The sequence below is a fragment of the Vombatus ursinus genome, unplaced genomic scaffold, assembly GCF_900497805.2.
Source record: "Vombatus ursinus unplaced genomic scaffold, bare-nosed wombat genome assembly UNPS02014791.1, whole genome shotgun sequence".
Classification (NCBI taxonomy): domain Eukaryota; kingdom Metazoa; phylum Chordata; class Mammalia; order Diprotodontia; family Vombatidae; genus Vombatus; species Vombatus ursinus.
The window spans coordinates 12,143,154-12,156,571 of record NW_020954569.1 but is presented as its reverse complement, the minus strand read 5'-3'; the positions used below and the strand labels follow the sequence as shown (position 1 = coordinate 12,156,571).

Sequence of the window (13,418 nt, the reverse complement as noted above, 5' to 3'; positions counted from 1 at the left end):
AGAATAGAGCTGCCACCAACTAAATGCTGGGTACTTCAGGCAAGCTTGGTGGATCTATGTGCATTCTGGTGCTCTGTTCCAGTTTCCTCTGTTGCTCTTTTCTCTAGCTAAAGGCTGTTGCAGCACAAAGCACTGCCATGTTCCTGTCCCAGCAAGAGCAATAATCTATCTTTTGGTTTTCTATAGCATTTGAAAGATAGAGATAGAGTTGAGTTCATTTGTAAGCCCATGGATCTCTTGTTCACCCCTAACAGGACATGGTTGTGTAGTGGGATAGAAGGATGTTGTGATTTATCACCTTAGAAGTTAGAAATTAACCTTTTTGCTGTTTGTTCATCAAAATTTTACTTAATTGAAATTTCTGATGTCTTAAACTGGAAGAATATGCTAAAAGCATATTATTTTTGTGCATAATTTTTCTTTTAGAGAGATTTCAGAAGTCATGAGAATTAAAGAATATATTTACTCCCTTATCTTATTGGTCACATCACTTATACCAATAAAAGTACAAGTCCATTTAATACAAATCCTTTCCCCCAACCCTGAAAATGTCATACCAAGGGCATTGTTCTAAAGTTTTTTCAAATACTAAATCCAAGTTTTGAATAATATATATATATATATATATTCATACACAAAGCATAATAGAGGAGTAGGAAGATAAAAGCATTGAGGATATTGATAGTTGTCAGAAACAATTTTAGTTGAGGGCTGATTAATAAATTCAACTATGTCTTTTAACCAAGTACATTCATTATGAAAAAAGATGAAAGCCAATATAATTTAAATTATACTACTAACATATAAAAGAATTACCAAACAAGAACCATTAGGGGATAATAATAACTAATTGTCTAACAAAACAATGAAACTGCAGAGTCATTTTAAATATATTTATAAGTCCACATATTTGGAGACAGAAATCATCAACTTTAAAGTTTGTCTTAAAAAGAATAGATAATATACAAAATTATTTATATATCTACATAGTCATATATGTTCACATATGTATATGTATACATGGCTATTTACGAGAGGATGTTTCCTTTTGAAGACCCTTATTCTTTGCTTTTTTCAGCCTAAAGAAATAGAATTGTGTTTCATTAAAAATTGGAAAAAACTATTAAGCTCATACAGATAACTTCCCAAAGGAGGATTTCATTGAAGCAAATTTCTCCCAAAGTGAATGATATATTATTGAAGCCCATTTTTTAACCTGCAGAAAAGGAATCCTGTGCCTTGACTTTTAAGACTCTCAGCTCTTTTCTCCTACTGGGCAAGAGATAACATAGGTTCCACTTATCTGACACATAGCAAGGAAATATTACTAGAAATTTGTAGATAACTAGTTTATTATGAGCCCCTTAAGGGCCCTTGGCTACAAATGTATTCAATGGAAGAGGAATACATGGAATCCTTAAGATGTGTCATTTCTAAGAAGGTTGAGATTATAGCAACTCAAAGACTAATTTTATTGAAGTATTAGAACAGTCTTCTGTTCTTTAATCTCTCATATAAAATTTGAAATGACTTGGACTGGCAGAACGAAAGTAATGTAGGGCTTGATCTAGATTAATCACTGTGGATAAGCTACTTCATACTAGCTGGGTTTTTTTTATTATTCTCTTATTTAAATGCTTTGTTCTAATGAAATTTTGTTCTGATTTCTTGGTACATCCAGGATATCTGCCTAGACTATTCAAGGAGGAATCATAAAGTCCAAAACATAAAAAAGTAAGATATTCTATAAATATCTTATTTAATAATATTTACCTTAAAATCATCTTTATTCCTCTTTTGATTTATACCTGTGCCTTTAAGATTAAAGGAACTATGATATTCCTCCTTTACCTCTTGATTTAATCTCACCATTCTCAGAATTACATAGTTGACAAAGTGGTTGTTTCAGTGAATACATGGGGGCAGAGGAAGGGTGTGTGCTGTAGGGGGTGTTACTAGGTTTCTTGACTTTTGGAGAGTTTGTGAGTCACAATAGTTGCATGTTACCACATGACTCAAGATAGATTTTTGCTCAGAGTATCATCTTCAGTTATAAAGGTCAGTCATGTTGGTCACTTGCTTTTCCTTTGCCTGTCACTAATAACACAATATTCATACAGGCAATAAGGTTGGCTTTACTGGGAAAGAACAACTGATCTTTGATCTTGAAGAGAAAGTGTCCTAAACAAAAAGTTGTAGTATGCCACATATTATAGGGTAGGGCTAGCAATGGGAGAGGTCTTCCTTAGGTTGGCCATAATAGAATCCTTCAATGACCATCATCATTATGTTCCCAGCATGGCATAGTAATGAACTTTCCAAGAAAATACTACCTCCTGAGAAACTGACCTGGACAATAGCTCAATATTGAGTAGGATCTTGGTATGACTCAGGAAAAAAAAAGTGGGGTACTTGGAGACAAAGAGGAAGACTACAAATAACTAGCAGACAGAGATGAGTAATAGGTCTATAGACAATTTATTAGGTAGTATAGATGGACTTCAAGCCCAGGCTAACTTGACAATGCCTTGAGAGGATAAAGAATTATTCTCAGTGAATGAATGGGAAGAAAATAAATATAAATATAAGCATGTTGGTGGATTAACTGGTGAAAGTAGAAAAATGACTTTTTATGTTTATTGATAAAATAGTTACTATCTGCCAAAATTGGGAGTAAACATACATGTTAGCAATGAGTCTCTAATTGAAATTAATAAAGATCTGTGATTATCCTATTCTTGTTCCTCATTGTGTCTTGGAGGTAACCTTAGTTTCTCGAGAACTATGCTATAACAGTGTATGCTACGGAAGACCTTATTAAGCAGGAAAGACTTCTGGCAGTGCCCTAGTTATAAAAAAAAAAAAGACAGTGAAAAGGAATTGCAAGAAGAGCAAGATGGAAGATTAGATTCTTCTTGCAAACCACAGTACATGTTCCAATAAATACATGAGCAAAGCAAGGATGGTCCCTTTACTTACTATTATTTTGCATAGTTCTAGAAATATAACCAATAGTTAAAAAGGAGAAAACTAAATTAAAAGGACAAAGAAATTTTAAAAGGGGATAAATCATTCCCTATTTGCTGTGACATAGTTTAATTGGGAAATTCTATGAAATTAAAGTTACTTTATCTCACAAAAAAAAAAACAGAAAAGAAAAGGCTCTTACAGTGGAGGGGAAATGGGGGAAGGTGAGAGGAAATGAGTGAATCTTATTCTCATAGGATTTGACTTAAGGAGGGTATAACATACACACTCAATTGGGTATGGAAATCTGTTTTACCCTACAGGAAAATAGGAGGGGAAGGGGATGAAAGAGTAGGGGAATGATAGAGAGGAGGGCAGATTGGGAAAGGGAGTAATAAGAAGCAAATGCTTCTGAGGAGGGAAAGGGTCAAAAGAAAGAATGAAATGAATGGGGGAGTGGGATAGGATTAAGGGAAATAGAGTTAGTTTTTCACAGCATGTCTACTATGGAAGTGTTTTGCATAACTGCACATGTATAGCCTATATTGAGCTGCTTGCCTTTTCAATGAGGGTGGGTGGGTAGGGAGGAAGGGAGAAAATTTGGAACCCAAAGTTTAAAAAACACATGTTTAAAAAAATGTTTTCACATGTAACTGGGAAATAAGAAATACAGGAAATGGGGTACAGAAATCTATCCTGCCCTACAGGAAAATAGAAGGGGGAGGGGGGAGAGATAGCAGGGAAAGTAGACTAGGGGAAGGGGTATTCAGAATGCATGCCATGTTGGGGTGGGGAAAGGGGCAAGATAGGATGAAAATTTGGAGCTCAAAATCTTGTGGAAGTAAATGTTGAAAACTAAAACTAAAATAAAATAAAATAAAATATTTTTAAAAAGCATTAAAGTTATTAACAATCTCTTAAATGACAGATCTAGTGTTTGGTTTTTTTTCTCAGTTCTCATCTTTTATGACTTCATATGAGGGCCTTTGCCACCATTGATCACTTACTTCTCCTTTACATCCTCTTCTCTAGGTTTTCAGGAAACTACGTTTTCCTGATTCTTCTTCTACCAGTCTGACCTTTCCTCATTCCATAGCTAGAACTTTAATCAGATTATGCCCACTAACAGTGGTTATACCACTAGGAACTATCCTGAGTCCTCTTCTCTTGTTCCTCTATATTATTTCACTGGGTGATATCATCAGCTCTCATGGACTCATTTGTCATCTCCATGCTGATGATTCTCAAATCTACTTATCGAGCCCTAACCACCTTGTTGGCCTCTGCTCTCAAATCTGAACTGTTTATTAGACATCTCAAACTGGATGTCCTATAGACATCTTAAACTCAGTATATTGGAAAATTAAACTCTATATCTTTGCCTCCAAACCCTCCCTTTCCAAACTTCCCTATTATTTTTGAGGGCCCCACAATCCTTCCAGTGTCCAAGGTGGTAACCTAGATGTCACCGTTGACTCCTCACTCTCACTCACCCCACCATAACCCATCCCACCCATATCCAACATATTGCCAAGCCCTGTTGATTTTGATTTTGAAACATTTCTTGAATCCTCTTCTACTGCTGCCACCCTGGTGCAGGCCTTCATTACCTCACCCTAAGACTATAGCAATAGCCTGCTTGTGAGTCTGTCTCTCTCACAAGCCTCTCTCCCTTCTAGTCCATCATCTGCTCAGATGCTAAAGTGATCTTCTTCATGTATAGGTCTAACAGTGTCACCCCCTACTCAATACACACACACACACACACACACACACACACACACACACATATATACATATACAATGTATATACATAGATATACATATACATGTATGTGTGTATATATACATATATATATACACACATACATACATGCATACACATACACATACACATATATATCACCACAGGGGTCAAATATAAAATCCTCTGTTGTTCAAAGCTGTCCATAATATAACCTCACTACTATCTTTATAGGTTTTTTACACCCCAGAACCCTCACCATGTACTCTTTCATCAAGTGACTCAACTTCTTTGCTGTTCCTCAAACAAGACACTCCTCTATTCTCTAGGCATTTTCACTGGAATGCCTGGAACATTAACCCTCCTCAATCCTATTTACTGGTTATCTTTGCTTCCTTCAAGTCCTAGCTAAAATTCCATCTTCTAAAGGAAAGATTTCCCAAGTGCTTTTAAATCTAGTTCCTTCCCACTGCTATTTCTAACTTATCGTGTATATTGATTCTACATATTTGTTGCACTTTGTGTTCCCCAGATTGTGAGCTACTGAAGGGAAGAGACTGTCTTTACCATTCTGTGTATCCCCAGCACTCAGCACCATGCCTGATATATAGTATTTAATTAACAAATATGTACTTAGTGACCAAATCTTACTAACCATCTGTATAGCCATATCAACCAGCTATGGAAGATTAAAATACATTGCATCTTGCCTCCTACAAGATGATTAAGTGGTCATATCTAAGTTGCCTCATATCTGTCAAAAAAAAGTCCAAAACCACTAAATCAATTGAGATAATTATAAAGAGGAAAGGATTTACCCCAACAAAAATCACTCAGAAAAAAAAAAAAACAGAAGAAATTTAAATAAGGAGTACGCAGAGAGAAGGGGGAGGGAGGGAGGAAGGGAGGGAAAGAGAAGGAAAGGAAGGGAAAGAGGTAGAGAGAGGGGCATACAATCAATAAATGTTACAAAGAATGAAGGAAATGAGGATAAACCCCTGGAGAGAAGAATAATGCTACAATGATTAGTCTCCCAGAAATGGTAATGGAAAAACCACAAGAAGTTCTAAAGTGGTTTAGAAACTCAATAAAATAATTAAAGAAAGGAAGATGGATGGGAATTAGGACAGAATGAAATAGGACTAATAGGAGATTTTTTTTTTACTTAGAACAAATGTTCAGAAATTATCTTAAAGCTATGCAAACTCTGAAAAGCAAATCTGAGGATTCAGAACTCAAAATTAAAGGCATGGGATGAAAGAATATCAGAAATGATGCAAAATACAATAGAATCAGAAGAATACTTGAAATTTCTACTAAACGATTTGAATTTGAATACAGTATTAAGCATTTACCAAGAAATCTTTTTTTCAATAATGTGGAAGAGATTAGGGAGTTATCAGAGAAGGAAGTAAGCCTACTGCAGGCTAAATTTCCCCAGAATGAAGCAGCAACTTTAACTTTGGCTGGTTTACAACAATGACAGCTTTACAGTTGTTCACTGAAGTCCAGTTTAAATTGAAAGAGTTAAATGAAAATTCCTAATTTCCAAAATGTTTTCATATTCCATATATGGTTAATGAAAGATCTATATGTCTGTGACAATGAACTTGTGTGGGAATTAAGTAGGCTTGGTTTTCTAAGGATGAATTATCTACATTCTCTACCTTGCTGGCTCAGTAAGGCATTCATAATCTGAAAGAGTTGCATTCCTGAATTGGTGATGCAATACTGATTATCTGACCAAACCCCAAATCCTATGGACAGCTGTCTTCATAGGACTTTCAATCTGTTCCTGAGTGGTGCTTCACTAATCCCCTAAAAGTCACTTGCTTTGGATCTTTCCCAACTTGTTACTGTCCATTACTGGGCAGATTAGCTCCTGAAGTTTGAGCATTGGATGGACCTCTTTAATGTTAACCAAACCCTAGGGGTGTTTTATCTGCCTTCAATACCTGTCAGTTCATTTAGCTGTTAGAATCTAGGGAAGTGACTCTCTTGCTTAGCACATTTTTAATGCTACTCAAAAGGATAAAGGTGTAGACAATAATATTGCATTACTCTTCAGAGCTACCCAAAAATGACCTGATTTTTTTTTGTCTTCTTCCCACCACTTTATATAACTATTCCAAATTCAATGAGTGGTCAAGGCTTTTGTATCTATCTTTTTTGTATATCTATCTTCCTTCTTTTTTTCTTTTGCTTTCTTTTGTTTTTTCTTTCTTTCATTTCTTTTTTGTTTGTTTGTTTGTTTACTTCTGCTTCATATGCTTTTACTTATTAGTTCCTAAAACCAAAGTCCAGGTAATTTACTACTCGATATAAAATTTGGTTTTAGGATTGGTAGGGCTGTACCAGGACCGAGACCATGGGGTACAATTGAGTAGGTAAAACATTTTCTGTTCATGCCTTGGGTCTAAAAGAATTTCCCCAGTTTCTCAAACTTTCTAGTGGTCTAAAGACTACTGGTTGGCCCAGTGTCAGTTTCAAAGGATAATGGGCTTCCCAGTCTGTGGAAGGCCAAAGATCACTTCTAGGTTCTTAGTCCTGTCCAGACTCTTGGTGTGTGTGTATTATACAATCCTAGGGAGAGGGAAATGTTCCCCAGGGCTAAGAAGCTGTCCACTACCTTTTTGAAAGGTATGTTCTACAAGCAGTTTGGTTTTGGACACTTTATATATGAAAAGTGAGAGAAAAGATGTAGTCCCAGAGCTCATGCAATACTTTTTCAGAAGTATTTCAGCCACCTCTCTCCCTGGAATTATTTGTCTCTTGAAATTTTGCCCTCCTAAACTGCTTAAACTGTCCTTGGAATTAGATTTGGGAGGGCAGATGTCATGAGTTTGGGGCCAGACTCACCTAATAAAACCAATATGTACCTCTCCCTGCTTAGATGCTTGTTGATATGACGAAGTGTAGCTGTTAGAAAAGGAATGTAATTCCCATTCTTTGGAGCAGACTGTGTGTGTGTGTGTGTGTGTGTGTGTGTGTATAAAATCTTCTGTCCTAGAGATAGATTCAACTTTAACAATTTGACTGAAATTGCTGAACTAGGAGTCAGGAGACCTTGGATCTTGTCTCTGTTCTGACACTAATTTAGGGTTTCTAATTGTTCCTCAATAAAATAATATGGACATGGTGCTTTTCTAGGTCCTTTTCAGTTTAAACAGCCTTTGATTATGAAAGTTCATCCCAATTTGCATAAATCTCTATTTACTCCATACTTCCATAAGGACTGAATGAGTCTTTTTCTGTTATCACAAGCAAGTCAATTACCCATAATTCGGCCTCAATTTCCTCCTCTGTAAAATTAAGCAGTTGGACAAGATTATCCCTACCACCACTATCAGCACTAGTATGATGATTTGAGGATAAGTAGTGATATTCCCAAGTCTTCTTTCAAACTCCTTCCTAGAAACCTCAGTTTGCTATAAAGATTACCAATTGATCCCTCCCTAGCTTCTACCTCCATCCTGAAGACCAAGCTTCTTCAATGCCAAGTATGAAAAAAGAATATTTGACACCAGTTTTTAAACATAATTAGTTTACTAGGGACTGTCTCCTAATGGAGAAGGTAGTATCCCCATCAGTGGCCTAATTACATTTCCCCTCATAGAATGGTCCCCACCCCCTTCAGCTAAGGGCACCTTTTATGCTACTTATTCAGAGTACTTTTTTCAGTGATGGTCCCAAGTGCAAAAAAGCCATAGTTACATCTCTGAACCTCAGTTGGGAATAACTTTCTAAGTATCCATGTCACTGTTGGTTCTTATCCTTGGCTGAGTTCTAACAACTTTCAATGGCTGGAGCTCAGGTGGCAGACAGTATTCCAGGGCTCAGAAAGACAGGTTATATAAGCAACCACACATGCATACTCGCTAGAATCATAAACACTTCTCAATAGTGCCTGCAGGGAAGCAATGAGGGATGCTCATTCCATATACAGTTAAACAATTGTTGTCAAAGGATTTGTGGATTGTGAAGGAACTCTTCCAATGCTTGTGCACGAAATTTTGTTCTAACTCTAAAATATTCAGAAAGAAACACGTTAAAAAGTACCTTGCTGTTTTTGAAGGAGAGGCATCAGCAGGTTGTAAATGCTAAACTTTAAGGCTTCTCAGCAGTAGGAACTTGCTTCAGTGTTAATGAAGCATTTGCTAGGAAGCTTAGTCACTTGGATAACAATAGCTTTATTGGGAGGAATAGCAAATCAGGGAAAGAGGCTACCCATTGTTTTCTCTTCATTTCTCTGCTAACATAGAAGAAGAAAAAATCAAGAACAGGTCAAAGGAAAAGGCAATGTGAGAATTTACCTAAACTATTTATATAGCAAAAGCAGAGAAATGGTTGATAAATGGAGAACCTGGAGCATAAAGTGCTCTTAATTAGAAGGCCAGCAAGGAAAAGTAAGCCTTTGCTTGGTGGACAAAGACTTTCAGCACTTGAAGTTCATTTTGAATCTAATGAGAGGGATTCAGTATAAGCTTGGGTCTGTAAGATTCAGGGGCCACTCCAGATTTTCTTAAACAGCAGTTGAGAATTTGAAATGAAGAAATGGAACTGAGTAGGTTTGTTGTTTTTACTTTAATTTTACAGAGTATACATTTACTTCTTATAAATATTTTGTATTACAATAGTTCTACTATCCATCTCCTAATACCCTGACTCTGATATACTTTGGATTTATACTAGGCAAGTCTCTAAGCAAGTGATACAGGCAACTGTCTAGGATTATAAGGGGCAGAGCACATGCCATTTTATGTGGATGGAGAAAATTTCCTCACAGAGAGGTCTCTCTCCCAACGAACTCACAGTTGTGGTCCATCCATCTCCTACATAAATAGAATAGATATTATATATAACTTTCATAGTGTTGGATTTTATAAAGAGTTGTTTTATTTTTTTTTCTTCAAAATATGGATTGGATGATGAGCTTCATTCTATACATAAGTATCCCCTGGGAAAACATCCTTACTACTTAGTCTTTCAGTTCTACTTGATATCATTGTCCCCTGTTGGTTATTATCAGAACTATAAATGTAGCCTAGGAGATCGCTGGCTGTGTGACCAGTGCAGGTTGGGTGTGATTACCTGAACAAACCCACCAACCTCTAACTCTCACTGATACTAGCAATTTTATTTTTCATCAGTGCCAAGTCACTTTATTGGGATATAAGTGGTGGTAGTTTTTTGGTACAGAGTATGAAAATGTCAGATAACCAAACTATGCATTCACTGAATAACAAAAGGAGTCACTCCCACAGTTTCCAAGTGTGGGGGAAGTCTCTTTGTCACTGTCTCATCAAGGGTGTGCTCCTCAAAAAGATATGCTGCCAGAATGGTGGGGGGGATTTTGCACAGGTTGGTTACATAATCACCTAGTTGTTTGATAGACTTTACCTGTTCATCCAGGGAGTTAGTTTTGATGAAATCATATAAATAGGGGTCATTCTTTTCAGTTGCCAGCTTGTGCAATTCCATTAACGACTGATTGGCATTTTTTTCCAAGTGCAGAGTACACTCCATTGCATTCAGCCCACTCTCCCAGTCACCTTGGTCTGGTTTCTTGAAGTCTTGCAGGAAGACACAGCCATCTTGCTGGTTTTGCAGTTTCATCAGCTTCTCTCCTCGTGGGATTGGTATAGGAAATACCTGGCAAAATTCTTCAATGCCATATCATTTCGGTCAAAGTAGTAAGACATGAGACCGAAGACGCCTGGGACTCATGTGAAGAGGCGCGCTCTTTGCCTAGCTTCTACTCCCCTCCCTCTCTCCAGGCTCTAGGGCCGCAGCTCTTCCCGAACAGTGGTTTCGTGAATGAGACACTGTTATCTAACAGCGAGAGGCGCTTCCCGCTCCGAGACATCTAGGAAAAGAAGCGCCTTGAGGGTAGACAGACCTACGACTACAGAAATATCAAAATTTCATTTGGAATGGACTATGGCTGATGTATTGTGGAACTTGGGAAAACAAGAGTTCTTGGGCAAGTTTCCTGTGAACTTGTTTCTCCAAAGCTCAATTGGGCAACAGATGGTATTCTTTTCTTTAACCTTGAACTCTCTCAGATGGCTGCTCCAGTTTTTGAACCTGGCAGGCAGTCAGATTTCTTGGTGAAGTTGAATCGACTTTTGGAAAGATGTCTAAGAAATTCGAAGTGTATAGACATCGAATCTCTCTGTGTTGTTGCTGGCGAAAAGGTCTGGCAGATCCGTGTGGATCTCCATCTGTTAAATCATGATGAAAATAGTATTGATGCTGCCAGCATTGCAGCGATTGTGGCATTGTGTCACTTCAGGAGACCTGATGTGTCAGTCCAAGGTGATGAAATCACCCTGTACGCTCTGGAAGAATGAGACCCTGTACCTTTGAGCATCCACCACATGCCCATCTGCGGCAGTTTTGCTTTCTTCCAGCAAGGAACTTACTTATTGGTAGATCCCAATGAACAAGAGGAACGTGTCATGGATGGCCTGCTTGGGATAGCCATGAACAAACACCGTGAGATTTGTACCATCCAGTCCAGCAGCGGGATCACGCTGCTCCAAGATCAGGTTCTGAGATGCAGCAAAATCCCTGGTGCGAAAGTGGCGGAGATCACAGAACTCACACAGAAAGCCTTGGAGAATGACAAGAGAGTGAGGAAAGAAGGTGGAAAGTTCGGCTTTGCAGAATCAATAGCAAACCAAAGGATCATAGCTTTCAAAATGGAAAAGGCCCCTCTGGATACGTCAGACATGGAAGAGAAAGCAGAAGAAATCATAGCGGAAGTGGATCCTCCTTCAGAGGCTGTTTCTAAACCGGTGTTATGGACTCCTGGGACCGCCCAGATTGGAGGAGGGATAGAGAATTCCTGGGGCGATCTGGAAGAGGAAGAGGAAGAGGAAGAGGATGAAGGTGGCAACGATGAAGTCACCGTTCTTGACAATGTCAAGATGGAAACAGAAGACCAGAATGTTGGAAACCACATGGGTGACGATACTCCTACAATCCTGTCAGATAGTGAAGAAGATGAAATCATCATTTTAGAACCAGGAGAAAATTCAAAGAAAACAACAATACAGGCCAACTCCCAACAGGAAAAATCTCAAGTAAAAAAGCCATTAGAAAGAAAAACAGGCAGCCCGCTGACTAAAGCTTCCAAAACACACTACTGAAGAGTGCGTTCAGGAGTGTTGTGGATTTTTAAATGTATGTTTTCTTGATTTAAAATAAAGTATCTAGAAAATAATAATAATAAAAAAAAAAGTAGTAAGATATGGACAGGTAGATGTAGGAGGCATAGAGCTCCAGCTCGGTCTGCAGGTTGATGACGGCCTCCGAGTCCTGGTGGTAGTTCTGTCGCAGCTGAGAAGGGGGAACTAGGTAGTCATGGCGGCGGAGATGGTGGAGGCGGTGAAGACAAAGAGGAAGAGGAAGAAGAGGAGGAGAAGGGGAGAGGCGGCGGCTGCGCAGCTGCTGCTGCAAAGGCTGGGGCGGCAGCAGACGCTATGACAGCCGTGGCGGCTGAGAAGGGCAGCTGCTGCTTGAACAGGAGGAAAGAAGTGTTGGTTAGTGGAGGTGAAGGTGGAGAGGTGGCTAAAGGCAGCTCTGGCTGGGAATCGAGCAGCGGGTTCAGTTCAAGCACCTTGGAAGCAGGAAACCGCAGCGACTCCCCTTCCCTGAGCATCTGGCTGTAACTCATTTTTTTCGTTGTTTCTCTGGATTCACAAGTTGTCTGGGTTATGAATGCCTCAGAGTACTAATACTGCATAAATTATGTCTCTAATTGGCTTTCTTCCCTCCCTTACTTTTCCTTATATATACACTTCACCCTGAATGGAATTCCCCCACCCCTTGTATATTGATTTTCCTTTTCTGTGTACCTTGAGGCTTAGACCCAAGTCATACTTAATGGTTATTATTATTTTTTTAATAGACTCTTTGAGTAACGCAGAAATATGACTACACATATGGAGGAACAGGAATTTAATTGCAGATTATGTTGGGAGTCCACTCCTATCAGTCAAATACTCTTCACATCTGTCTGAAGGGGAATGGGAAGTGAAAAAATAGTTTTTGTTTGTTTCTTATAGTTTGTTTCATTCCCTGGACATTGGAGAGAAAACAGGTGATGTGGACAGTATTCTGATAGTCTAATTGTAGTTGGCATTTTTCAGTTTCTCCCACTAAGCTCTAGCTGTAAATATGGAAAGCATCTCATGCCTGAGTGCAATCTTGGGGAGGGAGGGAGGAGGGAGGGGGAGAAAAATTTAAAACTCAAAAGCTTATAGAAATGATTGTTGGTAAATCAAAACAAATTAATATTTTTTAATGTCCTTTCTTCTCTTCTTTCCTTATGGTTCCACTGCACCGTTACTTTTATTCAATGCCTCTCAATTACACCCAGGGCTACTTCTAACCCCCAATCATTCCAGTCTTCCCCTGGAGGGGGGGTGGTATCATCCAATTTTGCAATCTCTACCTGGATAAAGAAATAGAAACCATGATGCATATGAAGCAGTAGAAATTTAGCTGTAGGAAAAACAAGGGGATAAAATCCTTAAATAATGTAATACCTTGCGTATGTGTAAGGATCCTTAAGATATAAAGTGTGACTTTATGATGATAATATTTCAAAAACTACCAAAATAGACTCATTTGTTTGGACAGTTATCCAAATAACCCTGGGGCTAAAATTTTGCCCATAGTGTGAAGTGGTATAAAAGAA

The 13,418-nt window shown here is 38.3% G+C and overlaps 2 pseudogenes; one reads left to right on the top strand and one right to left on the bottom strand.

The window, feature by feature from the left end:
• Positions 1-9,943: 9,943 nt before the first annotated feature.
• Positions 9,944-12,392, bottom strand: LOC114048101 (annotated as a pseudogene).
• LOC114047935 lies at positions 10,483-11,843 on the top strand (annotated as a pseudogene).
• Positions 12,393-13,418: the final 1,026 nt, after the last annotated feature.